The following is an 11783-nucleotide window of genomic DNA, read 5'->3' as shown; positions in this document are numbered from 1 at the left end:
TTTTTTTGGTTGGTAGGCTATTAATTACTGCCTCAATTTCAGAACTTGTTATTGGTTGATTCAGATATTTAGCTTCTTCCTGGTTTAGTCTTGGGAGGGTGTATGTGTCCAGGAATTTATCTATTTCTTCTAGATTTTCCAGTTTATTTGCATAGAGTTGTTTATAGTTTTCTCTGATGGTAGTTTCATTTCTGTGGGATCAGTGGTGATATTCCCTTTATCATTTTTTATTGCATCCACTTGATTCTTCTCTCTTCTTTATTAGTCTGTCTAGCGGTCTGTCTATTTTGTTGATCTTTTCAACAAACCAGCTTCTGGATTCATTGATTTTTTGAACGGTTTTTCATGTCTCTATCTCTTTCAGTTCTGCTCTGATCTTAGTTATTTCTTGTCTTCTGCTAGCTTTTGAATTTGTTTGCTCTTGTTTCTCTAGTTCTTTTCATTGTGATGTTAAGGTGTCAATTTTAGATCTTTCCTGCTTTCTCTTGTGGGCATTTAGTGCTATAAATTTCCCTCTACACACTGCTTTAAATGTGTCCCAGAGATTCTGGTACATGGTGTCTTTGTTCTGTTGGTTTCAAATAACATCTTTATTTCTGCTTTCATTTTGTTATGTACCCAGTAGTCATTCAGGAGCAGGTTGTTCAGTTTCCATGTAGTTGTGTGGTTCTGAGCGAGTTTCTTAATCCTGAGTTCTGATTTGATTGCACTGTGGTGTGAGAGACAGTTCGTTATGATTTCCATTCTTTTGCATTTGCTGAGGAGTGTTTTACTTCCAATTATGTGGTCAATTTTAGAATAATTGTGATGAGGTGCTGAGCAGAGTGTATATTCTGTTGATTTGGGGTGGAGAGTTCTGTAGATGTCTATTAGGTTCTCTTGGTCCAGAGCTGAGTTCAAGTCCTGGATATCCTTGTTAATTTTCTATCTCGTTGATCTGTCTAATACTGACAAAGGGGTGTTAAAGTCTCTGACTATTATTGTGTGGGAGTCTAAGTCTCTTTGTAGGTCTCTAAGAACTTGCATTATGAATCTGGGTGCTCCTGTATTGGGTGCATATATATTTAGGATAGTTAGCTCTTCTTGTTGCATTGATCCCTTTACCACTATGTAATGGCCTTCTTTGTCTCTTTTGATCTTTGTTGGTTTAAAGTCTGTTTTATCAGAGACTAGGATTGCAACTCCTGCTTTTTTTTGCTTTCCATGTCCTTGGTAAATATTCCTTCATCCCTTTATTTTGAGCCTATGTGTGTCTGCACGTGAGGTGGACGTGCACACTGATATACTGAATACAGCACACTGATGGGTCTTGACTCTTTATCCAATTTGCCAGTCTGTGTCTTTTAATTGAAGCATTTAGTCCATTTACATTTAAGGTTAATATTGTTATGTGTGAATTTGATCCTGTCATTATGATGCTAGCTTGTTATTTTGCCCGTTAGTTGATGCAGAGAAACAGCAAATTTTATGTTACTTCAATTAACAAATCTTCTGGTGATGAGGTTCATTTATACGGTAATTAGCAGACATTAAAATAAAGGAGGTGGTTTCCTCACTGGGCTCCGAGGTGGTGTATTAATCTGTTTTCATGTTGCGGATAAAGACATATCCAAGACTGGGCAATTTACAATTTAATTGGACTCACAGTTCTACATGGCTGGGGAGGCCTCACAATCATGGCAGAAGGCAAGGAGGAGCAAGTCACATCTTACATGGATGGCAGCAGGCAAAGAGAGCTTGTGCAGAGGAACGCCTGTTTTAAAAACCATCAGATCTCATGAGACTCATTCACTATTGCAAGAACAGCACAGAAAAGGCCTGCCCCCATAATTAAATCACCCCCCACTGCGTTCCTCCCACAACATGTGGGAATTGTGGGAGTTACAATTCAAGATGAGATTTGGGTGGGGACACAGCCAAACCATATCAGGTGGATGGCAGAGATATGGCTAAATGCACCTAGAAGGTAGGAGTCATTGGTAAATATGGGACCCAGTATGGTGCCTTTCTCAGAAAAATGAAGAAAATTGAAATTAGCCTGCAAGTAACATTTTGCTCTTTCTGTGGCAAAACCAAGATGAAGGGGTGATGTGGCACTGTGGCTCCAGCATGAAAATGGTAGCAGTGGTGCCTGGACCTACAACCCCAAAGTAAAGTCAGCTATCAGAAGAATGGGATTGGAAGACCGGTAGAGGCTCCATTTCGAACATTACCACGATGCCCCAGGGCACAGCTTCTTTTGCCTTCGGTCCACTGAAGGTGAACACAGCAACTCCCCAAAGCTGTGCCTCCCAGGTCCCTCTTCTGTCACAGACTCTCCACTTTCCAAACCCTCCTTCCTCTCTTGAAGGAGGGAGCCTCCAGTCCCCGCCAGCCATGTAGCCTTTGGCTCTATGAAAGGATAAGGTAACCAACTTATTTACACAAAGTGCTACCTAGCCAATCTTTTGACTTTTATCTTTAACTGGAATATGTCTTTTATCATCAACTGCTTAAAGGAGTTTCAGGCCTCAGTAGGAAGAGGTGGAGATGTTCCATTTTCAGGACATGGGCTCTGGGTCAGTGCACCTGGAATTGTCCCAGGCCTATCTGCTGATCTCGGGGTTTTAGGGAACCCTGGGGTAGGGAGCCAGAAGCCTAATGGTTCCCTGCTTCTTCCAACGGGGGTAGCCCAGCAGGATTGGGCCTGGTACCAAAAGAGCCTGTGGGAGGAGGAACTCCTGCCTCTTTTTGCCAGTCTTTCATATTCACTTCCCTACCTAAAGACAGATCCATATGCTTCCTGTCTCCTTAAATGAGTCCTTGCCTTGCCTGTCCTTGACCCCAAGACCCTTAGCTACATATATTATCATACCACAGTATTTTAGATCATATTTAATCATTTCTTTGTACCAAACTTCCTGGCTGATATGGTTTGGATATTTTTCCTGTCCAAATCTCATGTTGAAATGTGATCCCCTAGTGAGAGGTGTTTGGGTCATGGGGGTGGATCCTTCATGAATGGCTTGTTGCCCTCCCCATGGTAACGAGTTTATGGGAGATCTCATTGTTAAAACAATCCCAGCACTTTGGGAGGCTGAGGCAGGCAGATCATCTGAGGTCAGGAGTTCGAGACCAGCCTGGTCAACATGGTAAAACCCCATCTCTACTAAAAATACAAAAATTAGTTGGGCATGGTGGTGCATGCTTGTAATCCCAGATACTTGAGAGGCTGAGGCAGGAGAATCATTTGAACCCTGGAGGCAGAGGTTTCAGTGAGCTGAGATCAGGCCACCACTGCACTCTATCGTGGGTGCCAGAGCAACTCTTTCTCAAAAAAAAAAAGAGTCTGGGACCTCACCCTTCTCTCTCTTGCTTCTTCTCTCACCATGTGATGCATCTGCTTCCCCTTCACCCTCCGCCATGAGTAAAAGCTCCCCGAGGCCTCACCAGAAGCTGAGCAGATGCTGGTGGCATGCTTGTACAGCCTGCAGAGCCATGAACCAAATACACCTCTTTTCTTTATAAATTACCCAGCCTCAGGTATTCCTTTATAGCAATGCAAAATGGACTAATACACCGGCCTTATTTCCTATCTCTTACCTCCCCTCTACCGCTGTGTTTTCTCTTCTCTTCTCTTCTCTTTTCTTTCTTTCCCAGGTCTCTCACTGTGTTGCCTAGGCTGGAGTGAGTGCAGTGGCACGATCTCAGCTCACTGCAACCTCTGCCTCCCAGGTTCAAGCAATTCTCCTCTCTCAGCCTCCCAAGTAGCTGGGATTACAGGTGCCTGCCACCATGCCCAGCTAATTTTTATATTTTTAGTACAGATGGGGTTTCACTTGTTGGCCAGGCTGGTTTTGAACTCCTGACCTCAAGTGATCTGCCTGTCTTGGCCTCCCAAAACGCTGGGATTACAGGTGTGAGGCATCATGCCCAGCACCCTCTGTTATTTTTACCTCTACTAATAAAACGTCTGCCAAGGAAATGTGTCATTGAAATTATCCTTTTTGACTTTGTAGGAAAGCCATGGAAGGCATTTTGAGACATAAAATGCAGCATCAGTAACATAACCAGAGCAAAAGGTCTGACTTGAGCATAAGAACTTGAAAGAGAACTAGAAACATATTGTTTCCTTAACTTTAAACTCTGAAGAAGTCAAGGAAGCAACTTAATTTAAGGGCTGTTTCTGTCAGGGAATTTGGTAGTGTCAGAAAAGATGCAAGTCTGAGGGAAAATTCAGTAAAATAAAAGGAAGCTTGTTGTGTAACAATACTATTAAAATGTCAGCACGCTTCTTGGAGGTGGACCCAGGCAGTCCAAATGAAAGCAGGGAGGTTAAAAATGTCACATTGCTCTGCTAAAGGGAACTGCCCTCCCAAACGTGCTATTTGACTTCTGGTTACTTCTCTACATAATTCAAGTTATTTATGTACCTTGTAGAATCAAAACAAGGCCATGATGGCCCAAGAATAGACTGGCTTATTTTCAGTTTGCAGGAATATAAGTTGGGGCTTAGACTTTTCATTTGATTTCTTATTTTTATTTTCATTCTTCCTTTTCTTTTTTTTCCTTTGGGTTTTTTGTTTTGTTTTGTTTGTTTTGTTTTGTTTTGTTTTTTTGAGACAGGGTCTTGCTCTTTTGCCCAGGCTGGAGTGCGGTGGCATGATTGTAGCTCACTGTAGCTGCCACTGCAGCCTCAACCTCTGGGTTCAAGCCATCCTCCCATCTCAGCCTTTTGAATAGCTGAGACTATAGGCATGTGCCACCACGCCCAGCTAATTTTAAACATTTTTTGCAGATGAGGTTTCCCTGTGTTGCTTAGGCTGGTCTTGAACACCTAGGCTCAAGTCATCCTCCCGCTTCAGCCTCCCAAAGTGCTGAGATTACAGGTATGAACCACCATGCCTGGCTTCCATTTCATTTCTTTTTTAAAAAAGAGTTTAATGATTAGTTCAAATCCTAATCTGAAACCACGTGGTGTCTAAATAAAATTAAATAAAAATGCCATTGCTGTCAGATTAAACACATCACTGTCCAGCAGCTAATCCTGCAGTGGCTTCCCCTTACTACAAAATCGAGAACCAGTGCCTCTGTCCTGAATTCAAGGATCTCTATATTGGGTCTCAACAGCTTCATTGGTTCTGTCTCACTGTTCTCCATTTGAAAATAACAACCTTGGCAAACGCTGCTTCTCCCAAGAAGACTGCACCACTCTCAGCCCCCAAACCAGACCCTCTCCTCTTCTGCATTCACAAGAGTTCATCTGCCTTCCGGGTATCCCTCTCATTTTGTCTTGCAATATGTGCATTTACTTATGTTTCAATCCACCTTCCAATCCTCACAGTGTAGGCCCTTGGAGCACAAGAACTGGGGTTACTTACCTTTTTTTTTTTTTTTTTGAGACAGAGTCTTGCTCTATTGCCCAGGCTGGAGTGCAATGGTGCCATCTCAGCTCACCGTAACCTCTGCCTTCCAGGTTCAAACAATTCCCCTGCCTCAGTCTCCCAAGTAGCTGGGATTCCAGGCACCTGCCACCACACCCAGCTAATTTTTGTATTTTTAGTAGAGACGGGGTTTTGCCACGTTGGCCAGGCTTGTCTCGAACTCCTAGCCTCAAGTGATCTGCCTGCCTTGGCCTCCCAAAGCACTGAGATTACAGGCATAAGCCACCACACCTGGCCAGGGTTACTTATCTTTGTAATCCCCTGAGTGCTTGAGCAGAGATAACACTCAGTAAATGTTTGTTGATTGATGGCAAGTCACAAAAAATAATTTTTATAAGGATATTATTAAGAGATTTGTGCTCAGCCAGGCGCGGTGGCTCAGGCTTGTAATCCCAGCACTTTGGGAACCGAGACAGGCAGATCACGAGGTCAGGAGATCAAGACCATCTTGGCTAACACGATGAAACCCCGTCTCTGCTAAAATACAAAAAAATTAGCTGGGCATGGTGGCGGGCGCCTTGTAGTCCAGCTACTCAGGAGCTGAGGGCCAGGAGAATGGCGTGAAACCCGGTAGGCCAGAGCTTGCATGAGCCGAAGATCATGCCGCACTGCACTCCCAGCCTGGACGACGAGCGAGACCTGCCGTCTCAAAAAAAAAAAAAAAAAAAAAAAAAAAGATTTGTGCTCAAATCATTCACGGAAGTTGTCTGTGCAAATTGTTTAAGCTGTTAGGGATAGGAATTCTGTAGCCTAACCAAGTGAGCCTACTTTTTATTTTAACCATGTTTCAGGACAAAACTTTCATTATTTTGGCAAACCAAAGTATGATTTTTCTGCAATATTACTCATTTTCTCTAATTTTAGCTTTAACAAAGTTAGAAGCTAGTTGAACAATGAAATCGGAATAAAAAAGGCTAGTAGAGCAATTTGGTCTGGATAGGAAAGAATCCAAAGAAAACAAAGGAGACTCGGCTGTGGGGCAGGCAGGACATCCCTGGGTCAACATTGTTTTCCTACTTAAAAGCAAGCTTGTAGGCCGGGCGAGGAGGCTCATGCCTGTAATCCCAGCACTTTGGGAGGCCAAGGCGGGCGGATCACCTGAGGCCAGGAGTTGGAGACAAGCCTGGCCGACATGATGAAACCCTGTCTCTTCTAAAAATATCAAGATTAGCTGGGTGTGGTGGCAGGTGCCTGTAATCCCAGCTTGGGAGGCTGAGGTAGGAGAGTTGCTTGAATCTGGGAGGTAGAGGTTGCAGTGAGCCAAGATCATGCCATTGCACTCCAGCCTGGGCCAGAGAGTAAGACTCCATCTCTAAAAGAAAAAATAAAAAAAAAAAGCAAGTTCGTGGTTTACTCCACAACTCATTTGACAAAGGCTACCAAACAGCTTCAGTACTTCTTGTCAGATAAAGATGCATACTCAGGCTGTTAAAAGACCATTTGAGAAAGTCTTCCTTATTTATTTCCCCCATCTTACTCCCAAAAGGATTTGAGTTGGCTTTATACAAATGCACACAATATATCAAACTGAAACAGACAAAGAGAGGGCAAGGGGAAGATAAAAGTGGAATAGTAAGATAAAGACAACAGTGAAGTTAGTTCACAGAAATGTCTGCCAGTAATTCTTGAGCTTCTAAATTTGGTTCTGAGCTTCCTGGGCACCAAGGCAAAGAAGGGAACACATTGGCTACACATTTCACAGAGTGTTTAAAATCAAAACCTAGTTCCCTAGCACCTGTGTGCCAGAGACTGCACTCCACCTCTCAGAGGTTCTCTTTATTTAGGGTCAGTTATCTGGTGCCTGCTGAGGTGGGCCACATGTGTTTGAAACCATAGAGTAGCAGGGGAACCCTCAGATAAGCCTGTGGTCCATCTGTCTTTAAGCACAATGCCTATTCTTGACATGAGTCAAGCCAGCAAGGCTAGCTTCAAGAAAGAACTCATTCCTGAGGGCAGCATCACATACAAGATCTTCAGCAGTGGTCATGGTAGTGAGAGTTGCCACCAACAATGACCTTAGAAAAGTCAAAAGTGGAAAAACAGTCTTTAACTTCTTCTTGGCAATTGACATCTTCCTTGTTTCTGCCCCCCAAGAAACCATGATACTCTCTGGTACCGAAAGCCCCACCCTGCTTCCCCCAGAGTCCGCTGCCAAGTGGCCCTGGCTCCACATTGCTTCTCTTCTTCCCCACACCCTTCCAAAGATGACACATTTCTTTCTCAGAGAGCTATTAGGAGGAAACCCATGTAAGTAAAATCATTAATACAATGATGTGCATGACTGGTATATAAGCCTCCCAGGAATGGATTTTATTTTTTGAGAGTAGCTTTTTAACCCACTTAAAACCCTAATTAACTGACTAGAGGATTGATTGAGTAATAGATTGTGGGTGTGGGTAGCGCAGAGCCAGAGATTTTTTAACAATGGCACTTCCTCTGGTGTCTCTTGAATGCCTTTAAGGACAACTTTGTCATCCATCAAAGGCCAAGGATCTGGCAATTTGACACTGAACTTCTAAAAATTTACAACCATTGCCCTAGTGGTATGTGCAACAGACTGGAGTCACTTAAGCCAGTGACCTCTGTAAACCTCAACCTTAATTCATAAAGGGCAATAACAATAGAAGTTACTTGAGGAAATTTGGATATGAAAGTCATCAACATATACTTTCTCTTCCCTCTTTTTCTATCATTCATCCTCCTTCCTTCACACTGTTGTTAAATGTAACAACCGGTTTCATGCTTGAAACTGAACCTCCTTGGCCAGGCACAGTGGCTCACACCTATAATCCCAGCACTTTGAGAGGCCAAGGTGGGCGGATCACAAGAACAGGAGATCAAGACCATTGTGGCTAATACAGTGAAACCCCGTCTCTACTAAAAATACAAAAATTAGCTGGGTGTGGTGGCGGGCACCTGTAGTCCCAGCTACTCGGGAGGCTGAGGCAGGAGAAGAGCGTCAACTTGGGAGATGGAGCTTGCAGTGAGCCAAGATTGCGCCACTGTACTCCAGCCTGGGTGACAGAGCGAGACTCTGTCTCAAAAAAAAAAAAAAAAAAAAAAAATCGAACCTCCTTAAAAGAACTTTTCGTCCTGCACTGCCTGCAGTTGCTCTGTTTCTGGACAGTATAGAACATTGTCTCATGTATCATTCTACTATCCACCTTCCATACAAATCTTTCCCATTGGTATTGTCTCATAATTAAGGCTATCAGCCTGCTGGTAGGCTAGTTTTGCCAAGAAGTTACATGTGGGGTACTCACTGCTCATTGCTCAAGAGTTATTAGGTGGGTGCCATTAAAAGTAATGGCAAAACCGCAATTACTTTTGCACCAACTTAATACATGGCACATGCCACCTGCTCCAAACTGCTTTGTCCTACATCACCTTGCCAATAGGAATAGAATTGTCAGCAGCATTCATCAAGGGGAAACACCTTGTGATTATTTAAATAGGTTCTATATACTTTGTGTATTAAGGCACAAATTATGCTTTACTTTCTCTTATGTACAGTTGGGTTTCAGAGTTGAGCATTTGGGTAATTTTGAGCTTCTCAATAAATAATTTCCAAATTTTGAATATATTTAAAAATAGTATACAATAGTGACAGAGTACTTTGGTTGGACTAACCCTCCCAAACAATAATTATGACATCTGGGAAACATTATTTATAAAACGACTATGAGAAAGCTCTGAAAAGAACCAAAAGCTTCGAGAAATTAGACAGGGATCTGCTGTGGTAAGACTCACTAATTTGCAGGAGCTTTTGCTTTCATTCACTTCCCAATTTGTGCACAGCTTAAGGACAGCAGAAATTCACAGCGTCAGTGGGTTGACTAGTCAGATGCAAACAACACATTTTATACAGGGGAAGAACAATACATATAACACCTTCTAATAATCGCAGAGGCCATGCTGGGCATGGTGGCTAATGCCTGTAATCCCAGCATTTTGGGAGGACAAGACAGGTGGATTACCTGAGGTCAGGAGTTCAAGACCAAGCTGGCCCAAATGGTGAAACCCTGTCTCTACTAAAAATACAAAAATGAGCTGGATGCGGTGGCATGTGCCTATAATCCCAGCTACTTGGGAGACTGAGGCATGAGAATCACTTGAACCTGGGAGGTAGAGTTTGCAGTGAACCGAGATGGTGCCACTGGACTCCAGCCTGGGTGACAGAGTGAGACTCCATATAAAAAAAAATTACTAATAACAGTACAGGCCAGAATAAAATGGAATAACATCTTTAAAGAACAGGAAGGAAAAAAATAATTCATTCACTGGAGAATTCTATCCAACATTTAACAAAGTAATAATACCAGCTTTAGACAAAATCCTTTAGAAAATGGAGGAGAAATATTTCACATCTTCTTTTAGTAGGCCAGTAAAACCCTGATACCAAAATCTGACAAAAGCATTAAATGAAAAGAAAATTAAAGATCACTATATGTCATCAACAAGACACAATAATTCTGAACAAAATGATACATCATGATAAAGCAGGTTTGCTCCAAGAATGCAAGGTTGGTTTAATATTTAAAAATCAAACAGATCTTGGTTCCAAGATGGCCGAATAGGAACAGCTCCAGGCTACAGCTCCCAGCATGAGTGACACAGAAGATGGGTAATTTCTGCATTTCCAACTGAGGTACCAGGTTCATCTCACTGGGGCATGGTAGACAGTGGGGGCAGGACAGTGGGTGCAGCCCACCAAGCGAGAGCTGAAGCAGGGCAAGGCATCACCTCACCTGGGAAGTACAAGGGGTAAGGGAATTCCCTTCCCTAGCCAAGGGAAACTGTGACACACAGCACCTGGAAAATCAGGTCACTCCCACCCTAATACGGCACTTTTCCAAGGGTCTTAGCAAATGGCACACCAGGAGATTATATCCTGCACTTGGGTCAGAGGGTCCCACACCCTTGGGGCCTCCCTCATTGCTAGCACAGCAGTCTGAGATCTAGCTACAAGGCAACAGCGAGGCTGGGGGAGGGGCGTCCACCATTGCTGAGGCTTGAGTAGGTAAACAAAGTGGCTGGAAAGCTTGAACTGGGGGGAGCCCACCGCAGCTCAAGGAGGCCTGCCTGCCTCTGTAGACTCCACCTCTGGGGACAGGGCATAGCCAAACAAAAGGCAGCAGAAATCTCTGCAGATTTAAATGTCCCTGTCTGACAGCTTTGAAGAGAGCAGTGGTTCTCCCAGCATGGAGTTTGAGATCTGAGAATGGATAGTCTGCCTCCTCAAGTGGGTCCCTTACCCCCAAGTAGGCTAACTGGGAGGCACCCCCCAGTAGGGGCAGACTGACACCTCACATGGCCAGGTACCCCTCTGAGACAAAGCTTCCAGAGAAACAATCAGGCAGCAACATTTGCTGTTCAGCAATATTCACTCTTCTGCAGCCTCCACTGCTGATACCCAGGCAAACAGGGTCTGGAGTGGACCTCCAGCAAAAACTCCAACAGACCTGCAGCTGAGGGTCCTAACTGTTAGAAGGAAAACTAACAAACAGAAAGGACATTCACACCAAAACCCCATCTGTACGTCACCATCATCAAAGACCAAATGTAGGTAAAACCACAAAGATGGGGAAAACACAGAGCAGAAAAGCTGAAAATTCTAAAAATCAGAGCGCCTCTCCCCCTCCAAAGAAACACAGCTCCTTGCCAGCAACAGAACAAAGCTGAAGGAGAATGACTTTGACGAGTTGAGAGAAGAAGGTTTCAGATGATCAAACTTCTCCGAGCTAAAGGAGGAAGTTCAAACCCATCACAAAGAAGCTAAAAACCTTGAGAAAAGATTAGATGAATGGCTAACTAGAATAACAAGTGTAGAGAAGTCCTTAAATGACCTGATAGAGCTGAAAACTGTGACACAAGATCTATGTGACAAATGCACAAGTTTCAGTAACTGATTCCATCAACTGGAAGAAAGGGTATCAGTGATTGAAGATCAAATGAATGAAATGAAGCGAGAAGAGAAGTTTAGAGAAAAAAGAGTAAAAAGAAATGAACAAAGCCTCCAAGAAATATGGGACTATGTGAAAAGACCAAATCTATGTCTGATTGGTGTACCTGAAAGTGACGGGGAGAATGGAACCAAGTTGGAAAACACTCTTCAGGATATTATCCAGGAGAACTTCCCCAACCTAGCGAGGCAGGCCAACATTCAAATTCAGGAAATACAGAGAATGCCACAAAGATACTCCTCGAGAAGAGCAACTCCAAGACACATAATTGTCAGATTCACCAAAGTTGAAATGAAGGAAAAAATGTTAAAGGCAGCCAGAGATAAAGGTCAGGTTACCCACAAAGGGAAGACCATCAGACTAACATTGGATCTCTCAGCAGAAGCTCTATAAGCCA

At 43.4% G+C, this 11783-nt stretch overlaps 1 long non-coding RNA gene and 1 pseudogene across 1 annotated transcript in view; both read left to right on the top strand.

Moving 5' to 3' along the window:
- Nucleotides 1-11783, top strand: part of LOC108533813 (uncharacterized) — an 81699-nt gene that overhangs the window by 56890 nt on the left and 13026 nt on the right. The window lies entirely within an intron of this gene.
- On the top strand, nucleotides 1946-2192 carry LOC108533812 (60S ribosomal protein L37a-like; annotated as a pseudogene).

The sequence above is a fragment of the Rhinopithecus bieti genome, unplaced genomic scaffold (genome assembly GCF_001698545.2).
Source record: "Rhinopithecus bieti isolate Rb0 unplaced genomic scaffold, ASM169854v2 scaffold_11508, whole genome shotgun sequence".
Taxonomy (NCBI): domain Eukaryota; kingdom Metazoa; phylum Chordata; class Mammalia; order Primates; family Cercopithecidae; genus Rhinopithecus; species Rhinopithecus bieti.
Note: the sequence above shows the minus strand (reverse complement) of the source record. Positions and strands in the feature narration are given on the sequence as shown.